The sequence below is a fragment of the Mercenaria mercenaria genome, chromosome 7, assembly GCF_021730395.1.
Source record: "Mercenaria mercenaria strain notata chromosome 7, MADL_Memer_1, whole genome shotgun sequence".
NCBI classification, from domain to species: domain Eukaryota; kingdom Metazoa; phylum Mollusca; class Bivalvia; order Venerida; family Veneridae; genus Mercenaria; species Mercenaria mercenaria.
Window position 1 is genome coordinate 55,357,420 of NC_069367.1, and position 18,114 is coordinate 55,375,533.

Below are 18,114 nucleotides of genomic sequence, written 5' to 3' on the forward strand. Positions count from 1 at the left end.
ATAATGTAATTTTTATAAAGAAACCTTCTTAGATCATGTTAACTTGTTATTCATTCTTCGGGAGATAATGTTTACGTGTATAAAAAAAGGGTTAAATGAACTCATTAGACTGCCTAAAATGAAAGTTTCAAACCAGTCTGTAATTATTAAAATTAACAAGTTTCTGTGAAAAAATACTATAGTACTTTATTATATTTGTATATTTCTAGTGCTGCAGCCTTATCCAGCCTTCCGCCTAAAAGTCAGTCTCATGCTCTGCCTCCAAAACCAAAACCTGTCAATCAGCCACCACAACAGAGGGCACAAAACAGCTTGGCGAGCGACCTTAGTGAAAGTCGAGACAGGTAAACATTTGAAAATAAATACAAGGATTTTTAATGCATCAGTGCTAATGAAGAAATAGGTTGGTTGTAAATGCTTCACATGAAATTTACCTGCAAGTTAATCTGTTCAGGATTCTTGAGTTTGTTCTCTCATTTAGGCAAATATTTTTTTTAATGCGAGATGGAGCAAGTTGTTACATTCAAATCCAGTGTTTTTTTTTCAAGCCAATTTTGGGCCCCGATCCCAAAGGCAAAAGTTTTTTTCCCTCACCCAATTTCAAAGTTGAAATTCTCAGTTAAAAAGAATTTTTTTTTAGCTCACCTGTCACAAAGTGACAAGGTGAGCTATTGTGACCGCTTGATGTCTGTCGTCAGTCGTCCATTGTGCGTAGTGCATCAACAATTTCTAAAAAAATCTTCTTCTTGAAAACCACTGGGCAGAATTACACCAAACTTCATAGGAATGATCCTTGGATGGCCCCTTTCAAAACTGTTCAAAAATTGAATTCCATGCAGAACTCTGGTTGCCATGGCAACCGAAAGGAAAAACTTAAAAAAAATTCTTGTCCAAAACCACAGGGTCTAGGGCATTGATATCTGGTGTGTAGTATCATCTAGTGGTCCTCTACCAAAATTTTTCAAATTATCCGCCTAGAGTCAAATATGGCCCCGCCCCAGGGGTCACATGGTTTATATAGACTTATATAGGGAAAACTTTGAAAATCTTCCTGTACAAAATCACATGGCCTAGGGCTTTGATATTTGGAATGAAGCATCATCTAGTGGTCCTCTCTCAAGATTGTTCAAATTACTCCCCTAGGGTCAAATATGGCCCCGCCCCAGGGGTCATATGGTTTATATAGACTTGCATATATATAGGGAAAACTTTGAAAATCTCCTTGTACAAAACCACATGGTCTAGGGCTTTGATATTTGGTATGTAGCATCATCTAGTGGTCCTCTACCAAGATTTTTCAAATTATCACCCTAGGGTCAAATCTGGCCCCGCCCCGGGGGTCCCAAGTTTTACATAGACTTATATGGGAAAAAAAGGTTAAAAATCTTCTTGTCTGAAACCACAACACTTAGACCTTTGATATTTTGTTTATAGCATTGTCTTATGGTCCTCAACCAAAATTGTTCAAATTGTACCCCTTGGGTGAAAAGAGGCCCTGCCCTGGGGGTCCCAAGTTTTACATAGACTTATATAGGAAAAAAGTTTAAAAATCTTCTTGCCTGAAACCACAACACTTAGACCTTTGATATATGGTTTGTAGCATTGTCTTATGGTCCTCTACCAAAACTGTTTAAATTGTACCCCTTGGGTGAAAAGAGGCCCTGCCCTGGGGGTCCCAAGTTTTATATAGACTTGTATAGGAAAAAGCTTTAAAATCTTCTTGTCTGAAACCATACGACCTAGGCTTTTGATATTTGGTATGATGCATTTTCTAGTAGTCCTCTACCAAAATTGTTCAAATTATGCCCCTGGGGTTAAAAAAGGGAGCCCTGGGGTCACTTAGTAGTTATTATGTGAGTTATATAGGAAAAATACTTAAAAAATCATCTGATCCTATTTCCAAGAATGTCTAATTATAATTACCTGATGACCCCAAGTAACATGATGTCACTTGACTGTTACCTTGACCTACTGACCTACTTTCTTGTTTTTTAAGATACAGCCTTGAAATTTTGATGACATACACAGTTTTGCACACAAATCGTAAAACTGAATTTCATTGACCATGAATGTGACCTACTGACTTTCTTAATATTTTATCATCAGTTTGACATTTGAAACATGTAACTCATAGTACTCAGGTGAGCGATCCAGAGTCATCATGACCCTCTTGTTACATAGAATTTCAGGTTTTGATGTACTTTCACTCTATCTTAATTATTATCCCCCTACAAAAGTTGGAGGGATATAGTTTTGGCGTTGTCCGTCTGTCTGTCCGGAGCCATATCTAGGAAGTGGTTGGGAATATTTATTAAAACATACATGTTCACCACTATGAGTTTATGCAGCCCGTCAAGTTTCAGTCAGATTGCCGAAGCAGGGTTTTTTTTCGGCTGTTTTTATAGCAGTTTTTCGGCTATATTCCCAATGACAAAAAGTATGTATTTTTCCCAAAATTAGTGCAAAAATTCCCAGTCTACATTCTGAAAAAAAAGTCCATCAAAATTGCACAAACATTGACCAAATTATAGACAATTTTGTAATGGAAGTATGTTAAAGAGGTTGCACAATGTGAAACAAGTGTATGAGGTAGTGCTTGAACAGTGAACACATCCTTACTATATCCTGTGGGACTAAATATTTCCCAATTTGGAACATTTATGCGTCAAAATTCCCAATTTTGGGGGTATAGGCTATGTTCCCAAATTAGCTAGAAAAAACCCTGCCAAGTAACACCAGAGTTTTGGCCCATAGAAGTTTCTAGTGTAAACTATATAGGGTACTACGAGGGCTCTTCAAAAATAATGTAGACTTTTTCTCTAGCTTTTATGTACTTTAATGAAGCAAAACAAGAAATATACCATCATGATTTGCAGTCTTTCTACTAACTGCACTGCAAATTTGACGTGATTATGATCATGCATTCAGGAGTTACCCTTCCTCAAACAGTCACTCATACGGACCCGGCGCACGGCGATCATATTTCAACGATGTTAACGACGTCGTGCCATCATTGTGATGCTTTCATTAAGTTTGCATTAATTCATATTTATAAAGTTATTTTATAAATTTTCATGAGCAATACTTAGGTCAACTTAAGTCAAAACAAGTTGTTTGGTTAAAATACTAAATATGTATGAACACTTATGACACGCATCTCAGACTGGGTACTCAACGTGAGTACTTGGTCTTTATCTACGGCGTCATACATTGGCGTTAACGTCCATTCGCAGTTTTTCCGTTTTCTCCCTCGATCTCCGCTGTTTTTAAGCAATTCTGGACCATTTGAGAATCGTTTATACCACAAAAGACACAGATGACTGAACATTGTTGTTGCGTGTTGCGTCTGCTTCATTGAATTATGATTTGCAGTTGCTGTTCGCCATAAATAAGCAACTGTCTTATCATCCATGTTAGTCGATGATGACATTACATGCATTATAAACAGTAATACTCACTTAGTTCAAACGCCATACTCGAAGTACATGTCGCCCTGACGTGTTGCTGCACTTTGGCGTATTTTTGGGCAAAAAGTATACTTTTCGCTGCGAACATTAGCGATCAAATTCAAATCGCGACAGATCAAAAAGCGACTGCGCCGGTTATGCGTAGCTATGTAAATAAAAACGTTTGACGCGCTTAGCCTATCAACAAAAATGTTACAAAAAATATATGACCAAATTACAGAGAGATTCCGAATTACAATGATATATTGCACATAATTATTTACACAATAAGCAACATTTGACAGCAAAAGTCTACGTTATTTTTGAACAGTCCTTGTATAAATATGGCAATTTCTGCATCATAACTTTTGATATATTTGACCTAGAAGCTGAACTGTGAAACTTAAACAGAATTTAGATCACCATAATGTGGTTGTGTACAGGTAATTTCGTTTGGATTTATTTTTAACTTCAGAGTTATTGCCCTATAATTGTATAAAAATCCACATATTTGTATATAACAAACTTACCGTATGGTAGAATTTCATTAAATTTCTTTCATTCTTTTCCATGAACATTTATTGTAAACATATGAAGTTGTGTAACCCACACCTGGTCATCCCCTTACCTTGGTCACACCCCCTCCCCCAAAAGAAAAAAAAAATCATTATTTTAGATTTTTCTAGTGTTAACTATTATAGGGTACTATAAATATGGCAATTTCTGCATCATAACTTTTGATATATTTGACCTTGAACTATGAAATTTAAACAGAATTTAGAGGATTTATTTTGTAACTTCAGAGTTATTGCCCTTTAATTGTGTAAAAATCCACATATTTGTACATAACAAACTTACCATTTGGTAGAATTTCATTAAATTTCTTTCATTCTTTTCCATGAACATTTATTAGAAACATGTGAAGTTGTGTACCCACACCTGGTCACCCACTTGCCTTGGTCACACACCCTCTCCCTCCCCCTCCCCCCACCCCACCCCCCTAAAAAAAAAAGATAATTTTTTTTTCATTCCTTATTTTAGATTTTTTTAACTTTCCATGCAAGTTGTACCATTCTCCCACCTCGCTCCTCCAACCAGTCATGCCCATCACCGATCATGCATCCTTTCTTTTTTTTCATTTAAAAATTTTCCATCAATATTTATAATCAACATGTGAAGTTTTGTTTCCTCACCCATTCAACCCCCCCCCCCCCCCCCTCCACCCCCCCACACACACCATTCCATTCCCTTTTTTTAAGCTCAGGGTGAGCTATTGTGATCACTCACCGTCCGGCGTCCGTAAACTTTTACTTTAAACGACATCTCCTCATAAACTGCTAGGCCGATTTCATCCAAACTTCACAGGAATGTTCCTTGGGTGAAGCTCTACGAAAATTGTTCAAAGAATTGAATTCCATGCAGAACTCTGGTTGCCATGGAAAAACCAAAAGGAAAAAACTTTAAAAATCTTTTTCTCAAAAACCAGAAGCCCTAGAACTTAGATATTTGGTGTGAAGCATTGCCACTTAATCAAGTTTTTTCAAATCATGACCCCGAGGTCAAAATTGACCCAGCCTGAGGGGTCATTTGATTTTACATAGGAAAATCTTAAAAATCTCCTTCTCAAAAACCAGAAGCCCTAGAGCTTAGATATTTGACATGTAGCATTGCCTCATGGACCTCTACTAAAATTGTTCAAATCATGACCCCGGGGTCAAAATTGACTCCGCCCCAGGGGTCACTTGATTTTACATAGATTTCTATAGGAAAATCTTCAAAATTTTTTAAAAAATATTAAACCAGAAGGCCTAGAGCTTAGATATTTGACATGTAGCATTGCCTAAGTGGACCTCTACAAAATTTTCCACTTTTGGCAATATAGTGAGTGGGGTTGACTTTGGGCTCTTGTATCATTTTAACAATCTGAAACTGTAATGTTCAGGAGTCTTTATTGATAAGAGATCTTTAAGAAACCCCACAGAATTATCTGTATTCTTTTGTTTCCATGATGGTGACCATACATAATTTGCATGGAAAAATTTGAGAAATATGGGTGTCTATAGTTACAAACTAACAGTGACATATATTAGGCCAATGTAACCTGTTTATAGTGTCTGAACATTTTATTGAATTTATCTGGCACAGCATTTGATGTATTAAGTTGAACTGAGACCACACTTTGTTTCTATATAGTAAGATAGTTATCTATGTTTTTAATGAAGTTGTAAAACGTATATAATTTAGGCCATCTTAAAAAATTGTTTGCAGTTACTGACCCAGGATTTTAACCTTGGGTAGATAGGTAGGTTATTAAAAAAAAGAATTCCTCAAAGGAAGTGATCCTTACCTATTAAGTGACATTTTCTTATTAGTTAGAATACACTATATACACCCTGGGGTGTAAGGTTGATTTTTCTAGCACTGGTAAAAACACTAGAAATCCACATCTGGTATGCATTGAAGAAACAAATATATTAATACATTACTGTTGCAGTATAAAATATAAATGTTTATTTTCGTCTTCCACTTGTAGTGGGACAGACATGGAGACATATCCATTCCTTAGGCCACACCAAATTGATGTCTTGTTCTTTGGAATTTTTTCAAAAATATTTGGGGTGAGCAAGCGAAAAAAAAAAAAAAAATTTTTTTTTTTCAAATCATCATTTATTGATGCGAGCGAAGAGCGATGAAATAAAAAAAAAAGTAATCATAGCTTGTGTCATGTTTAACACCAAATAAAGTGTATTTCCATCTATATTGTATGACAAGCCGAAACAATCTTAATTTTGGTTCAGCAAAAATGTGTACAAAATAACCTTATCGGCTGATGTTCAAACAACAGTTTCGGAGAAAAGACACTACACTGAAATGGGACTTGGACGTAGTAAGTTAGGATTCCGAAAATACATTTACTACTGGATATTTTATTGTGTTCCTTAGTGTAAAAGGCACATGTGGCAATTAGTGGCTGAATGTTTGTCCCATACATACTTTTAATGGGTCTTCTTTATTAGTATACTTAAGTGGACATGAGAATATTGCCAGGAGTTTCATGTTTGATAATTATCTTTTGAGTTAGGGTACCTGGTTAGAACTTTATTCAAAATAATTTGACTTGATCCTCGGAATATTGGTGTCGGTTAGGTTGCCGGACAGAAGTATAAAACAATCATTAATGTGACCGTCAAGGTATTTGGACTAGTTTGAATTTTTATCACATGTTTGCATTTGCAGGGGACATCAATCATTATGCATTGAAAATGCAGTTTGTTTTAAACATAATTACTAACAATTGTGATATTACTTATTTTTTTATTCTATGACCCCCTGGAATACTTCAAAGGAAAAGACTCAATACTTCAAAGAAAAAAATGTTTTTACAAGCTGATACTCACTTTTGCTCTTCCATTTCGCCATTTCTTTGGTGTCTTTCCTTTTTATTAATTGTGGTTTTTTTTTGCAGTCCCACATGAATTTGATCGTTGTCCAACTATAATATACAGACAACAAATCTCGTACATGTGATACGCCAGATTTTTCAACATCTGGACAGCGTTGTTAGTGAACATCATTTTTCGTAGTTTTACGTGATTATTCCCAATGTTGAGCTTTAGCTACTGTAATTTCTACTCAGCTCCAATTCATCTACAATACTTGTTATCACTACCAACTTATTCCAAAGATTATTGTCTGTTAACTAGTATATTTTTATGCCCCCGAAGGGAGGCATATAGTTTTTGAACTGTCTGTCGGTCTGTCCGCAATTTTCGTGTCCGGTCCATATCTTTGTCATCGATGGATGGATTTTCAAATAACTTGGCATGAATGTGTACCACAGTAAGACGACGTGCAGTGCGCAAGACCTAGGTCCGTAGCTCAAAGGTCAAGGTCACACTTAGACGTTAAAGGATAGTGCATTGATGGGCGTGTCCGGTCCATATCTTTGTCATCGATGGATGGATTTTCAAATAACTTGGCATTAATGTGTACCACAGTAAGACGACGTGTCCTGCGCAAGACCCAGGTTCGTAGCTCAAAGGTCAAGGTCACACTTAGATGTTAAAGGATAGTGCATTGATGGGCGTGTCCGGTCCATATCTTTGTCATCGATGGATGGATTTTCAAATAACTTGGCATGAATGTGTACCACAGTAAGACGACGTGTCACACACAAGACCCAGGTCCGTAGCTCAAAGGTCAAGGTCACACTTAGACGTTACAGATCATTTTTCATGATAGTGCATTGATGGGCATGTCCGGTCCATATCTTTGTCATTCATGCATGGATTTTAAAATAACTATGCATGAATGTGTGACACAGTAAGACGATGTGTCGCTCGCAAGACCCAGCTCCGTAGGTCAAAGGTCCTAAACTCTAACATCAGCCATAACTATTCATTCAAAGTGCCATCGGGGGCATGTGTCATCCTACAGAGACAGCTCTTGTTTCTAATTTGATTTTACACAATTTCCTGCAGGCTGCCATTTTTCATGCGTCTGCTCACTTTGATGAAACAAAACCACTACCATACAGTTAAACTTGTATTGACAGTAGCAAATATGGACGATCGGCGGGTAAAATGAAAATAAATGTACTGAAAAAGACTTATTTTTATTTCGTTTTGTCAAAAAATAGCGTCTGCGCTCCCGTAAACTAGAAAATTAAAAAATGCTGGCTTAAATTACAAGCAAGGTGCGTTTAAACTCCGGAATTTCCACCTTTTTTTTTTCGTTCCTACTGATTTCGACCCAGCGCAAAAATACGCCAGGTGTGGGCGGTCAAAAAAAAAAATTAAAATATTTTTTTTTCATTTCCCGTCAAATTGGTGCGGGAAATCTGACGAACAGGTAATCAATTTGGTGTGGCCTTATAGCATATTTTTCCAGTGTATCAGATACATAATCTCAGAAATTCGCTTTTACATGCTAAGAAAATTTTACATATATCTGAAGAAGGCAGAGCTTAAGGTTTACGAATACATTTTTATATCATCAAAACACAGAAATATTTGATAAACGGACAAAATCTTTACCAACAATCTACCTAACCATTACATGTTCTGCCATACTGTCCCGTATGATGGATATACTTAAAATATTAACAAAAAAAAGTTGTTCCGCTTTAAAATGAATGCCTTTTGTAATGAAATAAAAGTAAAGAATTGCTGGAAACTATGTTCCACCTAGTTACTGAAATTTCAACACTGGGACATTATTGCAAATGCATCGAAACAAACACGTAACAGTTATTTGAAAATGGTGAGTTTTTAAAGGTGTTTAACTGGCTGGAAGTGTACTCCTTTTGTGCAGTCTTTTTCTAAAGGGAATTCAGTATATATATTAAAATAAATAAATAACATTTGAAATTTGATTATTGTCTTTAGTTAGACTGAGGTAATCAGGGTAGATAGCTATGGACTGATTTTATGTCAAATTACCTCCCTTTGTTTCAAATTAAAATGGGTGTATCTCAGTAAAAAATGAAGATACTGATTTGAAATGTCATTTCATTCATTTGTGCCATCAGATGGACTCTGACAATCTGGGTAGATTACTTTTAACTGAATTTATGACAAAATACCTCCCTTTATTTTCTTTACTTAAACGAATATATCTCAGCAGCATCTAATAAGATTGGTTTTAAATGTTATTTAAGTCTTCCAGGGTAAGGAATAGTCATGTTAGTACAAAAATGCAGCATTTGAGCCTAGGACCCTCAAACTTGGTATGGAAATTGGTCCTGACTAGGTCAAAAGGGACTGTCACAAGAAAATATTTATCCTGATGATATTTAATGTGTATGCCTATGTGCTCTATGTCAAAACTTGATCATACCATTTTGAGCAACGGTACTCAGGTGAGCGATACAGGGCCATCATAGCCCTCTTGTTAGCTGATTTTGCAGTTTGTGTGTTTGACTAAAAATATTTTTCTTGCATTAAACATAACTCCTACTTTCTTTTGATTTTTATTCAGCACTGACAATATTTTTCAAGAAAATTTTAATTACTGACATATAACATGTATAAATGGACTGGCCTCCAGTTGAATTGACAACATATTTTTTTTTTTTTGATATCTCGAAATAAATGCTATATTAAGAAGCTTTGAAACTTAATTACTGACAAACTATATGTTACAGAAACACAACAATTTGCTGTTTTTACAACTTTTTACGATGAAAATTGAAAGTGTTTGTAATGCTCTGGATTATGAATATCCATATTTTGAAGTCATAATTCACTAATTCCGCTATAGCTCTATTGGTTACAACGACGAGAAAATGTCTTAATTGTTGCGGCGGTCCGGGATTCAATTCACGACGAGAGTATCTTTTTTTGGAATTTTTATAATATTTTAGAAACACTAACTCATATTCTAATGTTCATAATATGACCAAACTTAAATTTGAAAGAAAGATAATTTTTAGCCAAATCTGGAGGTCAGTGCCTTAAAAATGGGTCATAATGTGTGCTGCAGTCATTGGAAATATGTCACTTTTATATAGAATAAAGAAGAACAGCTATTTAGTGTGTTGTAACCTATAATTTTTGTGCATTCAGGTGTAATGACCCAAGGTCAGATATTTCCCTCTCATTTGCTTTAATTTCATTGGATTAGGCATTGCAGATTATCTGATCATTGCCTTTAGCCTTGTGTAACTGCAAACTTGTGATTTGTGCATTGATTATATTAAATTGATTTGAAAATTATTGGATTATAATACAGGTTAGATAATTTTACTATATGTTCCTTGGACTCATAAACTATCCAGTTTATTTTTTGTTAAACTTTTGGCGCATTGTATCTTGACAGTTTGATAATATTTTGAGCAAGTGTATGTTTTATAAATTCATAAATGTCTTTCCTTTACCACAGTCTCATGCATAATTTACACTGTAAGCCATTTAATCATTGGCAGACCGTCAACTGGATCAAAGAGATTGTGGTGTGTGTGCTGTGCTGAGATACCATTGTTGAGGAAGAGTTGCATTCCAAGTTGCACAACTTGGTAAGCATTATTATGTTTGTAATGTATATTTTTACCTATTATGCATTTCTTTTAGCAGTAATAATAATAATAATAATAATAATAAAGACTTTATTTAACGAGGCTACATATTCGCCAAAACGATCTTCCATATGTGCCTCAACATTTTTACAACATTTACATCAAATAACAGTAGCAATAATATTAAATACAGAATTAAACAATTACAAAATGAAATAAACACAAAATGTTAATCAGTAGTAAGAAAAATCACAGAAACAAAATTACAAACATAAAATTATATATAAGCATGGAATAATAATTTTGACTGAAGGAAAGTTAGCCAGAGTACTTCCACTTTAAATAAGCTTTTTTGAAATTTTCAGTATTTTCAGATTGGCGTACAAAGAGAGGTATATTATTCCAGATTTTAGTTCCAGAATAAGAAAGTGATTTTCGATAAAACTCAAGATTAGGCTTAGGAATATATAGATTAAGATTATTTGTTGATCTGAGATTTCGGTTATGTAGAGTTGAAGCAAATTGAAATTTTTCTTTCATGTAGCATGGCGAGTTTTCGTCATTTAATGATTTGTAAATTAAAACAGCTTTTTTGTACTCAACTCTGTCGTTAAATTTTATCCATTTTAATTCTTTGAAAAGAGGGTCAGATGGTGCATCTGCCTCTTTATCAAGAATAATGCGAGCTGCACGTTTCTGAAATTTTATCATTCTCTCAAGAAGTTCATTTGAGCAGTTTCCCCATATTGAACAGCAATAGTCTATATGGGGTAAGATGTAAGCATTGTAGAAAAGTTTCCTGGCATGTATATTAAGGAATTGTTTTATCCGTAAAAGAAGATAGAGATTACTGTTGCATTTCTTTATTGTTTGTACCACTTGTAATGTGCCACTGAACACACATATTTTAACCTACAATGTCATTACTTGGGGAATAAAAAGCTGATGTTACTTCAGTTTTTTTTTTTGAAAACAGCATGGTCTGAAACTCTGATTATTAATAATATAATATCATAGAAGAAAAACCTGGGCGATGAACTTTTGTGTTATTTAAATGAATCAGTATTCTAGGCTTAGGTTTTATAGAATAAATAAAATCAACATCAAAACTTCAGTTATTGATCATAAAATTGACATTTGTGATGTCATTTTTGGCTATTTGAAGAACTTAGAAATTATTCAGTGTTTCACCAGGCCATTTCAGCTGGAGCATCAACCAGCTAAAATATCTTAGTGCCTTGCAATAAATTTTAAATGCATATTGTCACGTACAATAAAATCGGTAAAAAGATCCTTTGGAAGCAAAGAATGCAACCATAAAGAATAATAGCAGACTTGGCTTGATCAAGTCTGTTCATGAAAAATCTTACCACCTGAAAACGTAAACTGCCATTCTTGCATAAAAACTTTTGCTGATTTCAGGCATGCACAAATGGGAGAAGATGTGTACAAAGTTCTTGTGAGCATCCGCTGTTGTTGAACATGTTGGATATGCCATTCCTGGTCCAACACGGACAAAAAATGGACACAGAATTGGTTAAAGGCAAAGCTGAAAGGTTTTAGACTTTAACAATCGTTTCATCTGCCTTAAATGTCATTAAATATCTATTTTTCAGCCTTATATTACTTTACTTTCAACTTGAAATAAGTGCTTCCTTTCTTGATAGACAACAGCATTGACGCTCAGTATTATTATATTACAGTCAAACCTCAATTATTCGAAGTACAAGGGACCAAAACCTTATTTCGAATAATGCATAGGTTCGAATAATCCAACTGCTAGCTCCGGCCGGTCTTTGTTTCATTCCAAATGTTGCAACTTACTCCAGACTTAGACAGATCTCCCCGATCTGACTATAACTTTACTTGATAAACCCTTTTTATTACTATATTCACGAGAACATTGAGACAAATAAGAAAAATATATTTTTATCAGTTTTATTTACAAACAAATCTTCATAAATCCACATAATAAACACATTATTTTAAAATACATGTACAGATAATTACACAGGAAGTACACAATGATATAAAACATTTACGAACATGTCGGTAACTCTGTTATCGTTGTCATCTCTCTCGTTTATTGTATTTCGCAGTCACTGTTTAAAAAATGAAGTTATTACTGTCTGTTTTGAGCACTTTTTACGAAGATCGTCTTTCACAATTTTGTCGGACATTGAGCAGAGAGATTTTAAAAAGTCACTACAATTGTCTTTCACACGGAAGTGGTTAGATAATGTCCTCACAGCATCTAATAAGTCCTGGGTAGAAGGAATCGGGATCTGTACATTTTCTTCTTCTTCTTCCTCGTCATTTTCGTCTATTTCGCCCGATGTTGTCTGGTTTCGTCTGGCCTGCACCTCTTCTATTATACACTCGTCGGACACATCTGCACTTCTCTGAATGTTATCGTCAACACTAATGAATTCAGACATTGTCTTTTCCGTCAGACCCAATGTTGCTAACTGTGCAAGTGGGATATCGTCCGGATCATCCTCAGTGAGGTCTTGATCAGTTTGTGTCTCGCTCACAATAAATCCGGCATGTCTGTAACAGTTTTGTATTGTGACCGCAGTCACACTTGACCATGCCTGCTCTAACATTTCAAGTGCTTGGAACACGTTTATTTTCAACTCTGTGTTTGCCTCAATATGGCGGAGAAGGGTATAAATTACTCGTTTCCTATAATGACATTTTAAAGACTGAATAACACCCTGATCCATGGGTTGTGTTTTTGATGTTGTATTTGGTGGAAGAAATATTAGTTCGATTGCCTGCAGACCTTTTACATTTGGATGTGCAGGGCAGTTGTCAATTATCATAGCAATTTTTCTGCCCTTTCGTGTCATTTTTCTATCAAGTTTTCTAAGCCATGACTCAAACATGTCTCCTGTCATCCATGCTTTCTTGTTTGCCTTGTATTCAGTTGGCAAGGATTTGACATTTTTAAAGCAACGTGGTTTCTGAGATTTGCCCAAGACTAAAAGAGGTAATTTTTCTCCACCGGACATATTGCTGCAGACAAGCACCGTGAGTCTTTCCTTACTTCTTTTACCACCATGGCACTGAACGTCTTTAAATTCTAGCGTTTTGTCTGGGGTAAGCTGGTAAAAGAGACCAGTTTCATCTGCATTGAAGATATCATCGGGTTTGTAATTTTCCAAAATAATTTTGAGCTTACTCTGCCATGCGGTCATGTCATCAGACGTAGAGTTTACAGAATTTGATTCACCACAGACTTTTTTAAAGGAAATGCCATGCCTATCCTTAAATCTGTCTAACCAGCCATTTGAAGCCTGAAATCCTTCAATAGACATTTTTTGTGCCAATTCATTTGCTTTAGCTTGAAGCATCGGTCCTGAAATAGGGATGTTGTTTGAGCGAGTGGCTTTGAACCAGGTCGTTAGAACTTCCTCCAATTCATCATAAGCCCCAACTTTCATAGATTTTCGTTTCGGACCAAATTTTTGATAGCCATCTTTAATTGAGTCTTTATTTTTAATCCACGTTGAAAGAGTGCTTGCTGGAATATTAAACTGTCGCGCTATCTCCGTTTTTGATCGAGTACCCTTCTCACATTCTAATATCGCTGCGTATTTTTCTTCAATAGATGTTCTCTCCTTTTTTCTTTTCAAACCCTTTCCGCCCGTCACTGATCTGGCTATCCCCCCGACGTTGCCGGGTCCTTCACCAGATTGCTCAGCTCGGACAGAAAGAAAAACATTGGCCGATCTGGGTATCCCCCCGTTACCGGGTCCTTCGCCAGATTGCTCTGCCAGAATTTGTTGTGCTAACGTTGTAGAAGTCATTTTTGATATGACAACTTCTAAAACACTCCTTCTTTATATAGAAGTGGCCAAGTTTATTGTTTGCAGGTTTGCAAATGTTTAACTTAAAAGTCACAATTTAATCCCTGAGGATGATAAAAAACATTTAGAAAAATACAGTTTCGTTTTTAGCTCATGTGATTTTTTGAAGAAAAAAAATTAGTTATTGTCATCACTTGATCTACGTTGGCATTGCCTGGTTAAGTTTTGTGTTTAGGTAAACTTTTCTCCTAAATCATCAATGCTATTGCTTTCAAACATGCAACACTTGTTCACCATCAAAAGCTGACTCTGTACAGCAAGAAACATAACTCCATCCTGCTTTTTGCGAGAATTATGGCCCCTTTAGAAAATATCACATTTCTCGGTTTTGTGTTTAGGTCAACTTTTCTCCTTTATAGTCAAAGCTGTTGCTTTAAAACTTGGAGCATTTAGTAGCTATTAAAAGCTGACACTGTGCATCAGATACTGTAACACTGCATTGCTTTTTGCAAGAATTATGGCCCCTTTTGGACCTAAAAATATCAGATTATTTGGTTAAGTTTGGCGTTTAGGTTTAAGTTTTCTCATTTACGGTCAAAGCCATTGCTTTAAATATTGGAGCATTAGTTGCCATTAAAAGCTGACACTACACAGCAAGAACCGTGACTCTGTTTTGCATCTGGCAAAAATAATTGCCCCTTTTGGACTTAGAAAATCATAGGTAGATAAATATTTCTATTATACAAAGACAAAAAAATCAGATGAGCGTCTGCACCCACAAGGCGGTGCTCTTGTTTAAATTAATTTGAATTGAGAACAACATTCTTACTTTAAATCTCACACTAAAACTTGTAAAAATGGCTTTTTCTACTTTAGGCCTACACTGGATCAAAAAGAGATTGTGGAGTGTGATGTGAGCTGTGTTGAGATACAATTGTTGAGGAAGAGTTGCAGTTAGTTCAACAACTTGGTAAGCATAATTATTTTTGCAGTGTATATTTTTATGCCCTGTTGTTTTTTCATCGCGTATTTCTATATTTATCATTAAGTAAGTATCTTGAAAACTATAATCTTGTTGTTTTATCTTGTTGTTTTTCCGATATTTTCGTTATGTATGTATCATCTTTAAAACTAATGCAGTTTTCTGTTGTTTTCGTGATTGCATATTTCTGTATTTTTATACCCCCACCAAACATGTTTGAGGGGGGTATATAGGAGTCAGTTTTGTCGCGTCCCGTCCAGTCCCATCCTGTCGCGTCCCGAAATCTATTATCTCAGTTATTACCAAATGGATTTGATTCAAACTTAAAATACATGTTCCACCTTATCACCCACATCATGTGACACAAGGTGCATAACTCTTGACACCAAGTTTTTGTGAATTATGTCCCCTTTTACTTAGAATTTAAGGTTAATTTTGTTGTATTTTCACTATATCTCAGTTAATACTAAATGGATTTGATTCAAACTTAAAATAGTTGTTCCACCTCATCACCCAGATGATGTGACATAAGGTGCTTAACTCTGACATAAATTTTTTATGAATTATGTCCCCTTTTACTTTAAATTTAAGGTTGATTTTGATGTATTTTCACTATATCTCAATTATTACAAAATGGATTTGATTCAAACTTAAAATAGATGTTCCACCTCATCACCCACATCATGTGACACAAGGTGCATAACTCTGACACCAATTTTTCATGAATTATGCCCCTTTTTACTTAGAATTTAAGGTTAATTTTGATGTATTTTCACTATATCTCAATTACTACTGAATGGATTTGATTCAGACTTAAAATAGATGTTCCACCTCATCACCCACATCATGTGACACAAGGTGCATAACTCTGACACTATTTTTCTTGAATTGTGTCCCCTTTTACCTAGAATTTAAGGTTAATTTTGATGTATTTTCACTATATCTCATTCTGATTGGCTTAGAGCCAAAGGGAAGTAACCTTTTTTAGCTCATCTGATTTTTTGAAAAAAAAATGATGAGTTATTGTCATCACTTGAGCGGTTGTCGGCGTCGGTGTCGGCTTTGCCTGGTTAAGTTTTATGTTTATGTTTAAGCTATTGCTTTGAAACTTGGAATACTTGTTCACCATCATAAGCTGACCCTGTATAGCAAGAAACATAACTCCATCTTGCTTTTTGCAAGATTTATGGCCCCTTTTGTACTTAGAAAATATCAGATTTCTTGGTTAAGTTTTATGTTTAGGTCAACTTTTCTCCTAAACTATCAAAGCTATTGCTTTGAAACTTGGAATACTTGTTCACCATCATAAGCAGACCCTGTACATCAAGAAACATAACTCCATCTTGCTTTTTGCAAGATTTATGGCCCCTTTTGGACTTAGAAAATCAGTTTTCTTGGTTAAGTTTTATGTTTAGGTCAGCTTTTATCCTAAACTATCAAAGCTATTGCTTTAAAACTTGCAACACTTGTTCACCATCATAAGTTGACCCTGTACAGCAAGAAACATAACTCCATCCTGCTTTTTGCAAGATTTATGGCCCCTTTTGGACTTAGAAAATATCAGATTTCTTGGTTAAGTTTTATGTTTAGGTCAACTTTTTCTCTTAAACTATCAAAGCTATTGCTTTGAAACTTGCAACACTTGTTGACCATCATAAGCTGACCCTGTACAGCAAGCAACATAACTCCATCCTGCTTTTTGCAATAATTATTGCCCTTTTTGGACTTAGAAAATAATTTTCTTGGTTGAGTATTATGTTTAAGTCAACTTTTCTCATAAACTATCAAAGCTATTGCTTTAAAACTTGCAACAGTTTTTCACCATCTTAAGTGGACACTGAACATCAAGAAACATAACTCTAACCTGCTTTTTGCAAGAATGATGGCCCTTTTTAGACTTAGAAAATCATGGGTAGGACAATATTTCTATTACACAAAAAAATCAGATGAGCGTCAGCACCCGCAAGGCGGTGCTCTTGTTTAACCTTTGTACTGAGTTTCTTCCCCTTAAATTCCAGGAATATGTCTATTTTTAGAAATCCTATTTTTAGATTTTCAATATTTTAGGTATTTTTCTAACTTTTTTATTATAAGTCCTATGTAAAAAGTAAAAACATTTTTCCGTGGTAACATGGGTCGGTAAGACACTTTCTTGTATTCACTTTTAGTGTATCTCTAATATTAGAGATTTAATATATTTACTAGTATTACTATACTAGTATTATACTAGTATTACTTATATGTGGAAGCCCAGGATGAAGTACTTAAAAGTATTTTTAAGATTCCTTATGGTTGCCATTCTTCTGTGACAAGACCGTATGGTGGGGGTATGAGTCACTCCTGTGACAGTTCTAGTTCATTTAGTAGCTATCATATTTAGAAGTAATGCTGTTGTTTTATCTTGTTGTTTTTCCGATATTTTCATTATGTATGCATGATCTTTAAAACTAATGCTGTTTTCTGTTGTTTTTTTGATCGCATATTTCTGTATTTTTCATTTAGTAACTATCATATTTAAAAGTAATGCTGTTGTTTTATCTTGTTGTTTTTCCGATATTTTCATTATGTATGCATGATCTTTAAAACTAATGTTGTTTTCTGTCGTTTTCCAGATCACATGTTGTTTTCTGTTGTTTTATTAGATCGCGCTTTTCAGTATTTTTTCATTAGATGCATACGTATTCGTATGTTCATCGTACTTATGACTTGTTTCCAAGGCTAAAGCAGTTTCTTCAAATTTGGCAAGTGAAACAATGATTATGTTGAGTTTGAATTTCAAAGTACTTAATATATCAACATTTTATATTGCAAGTTTTATTTCTCAAAAAAGGAGAAAAAAAATCCAGAAGAAACTGAAAG

The 18,114-nt window shown here is 35.0% G+C and overlaps 1 long non-coding RNA gene across 1 annotated transcript; it reads left to right on the forward strand.

The window, feature by feature from the left end:
* The first annotated feature begins 213 nt into the window (after positions 1 to 213).
* Positions 214 to 15,226, forward strand: LOC128558610 (uncharacterized). Its single transcript, XR_008371756.1, has 4 exons — positions 214 to 344; positions 10,372 to 10,461; positions 11,884 to 12,017; positions 15,150 to 15,226. It is a non-coding gene; the product is annotated as an uncharacterized LOC128558610 (long non-coding RNA).
* The last annotated feature ends 2,888 nt before the right edge of the window (positions 15,227 to 18,114 follow it).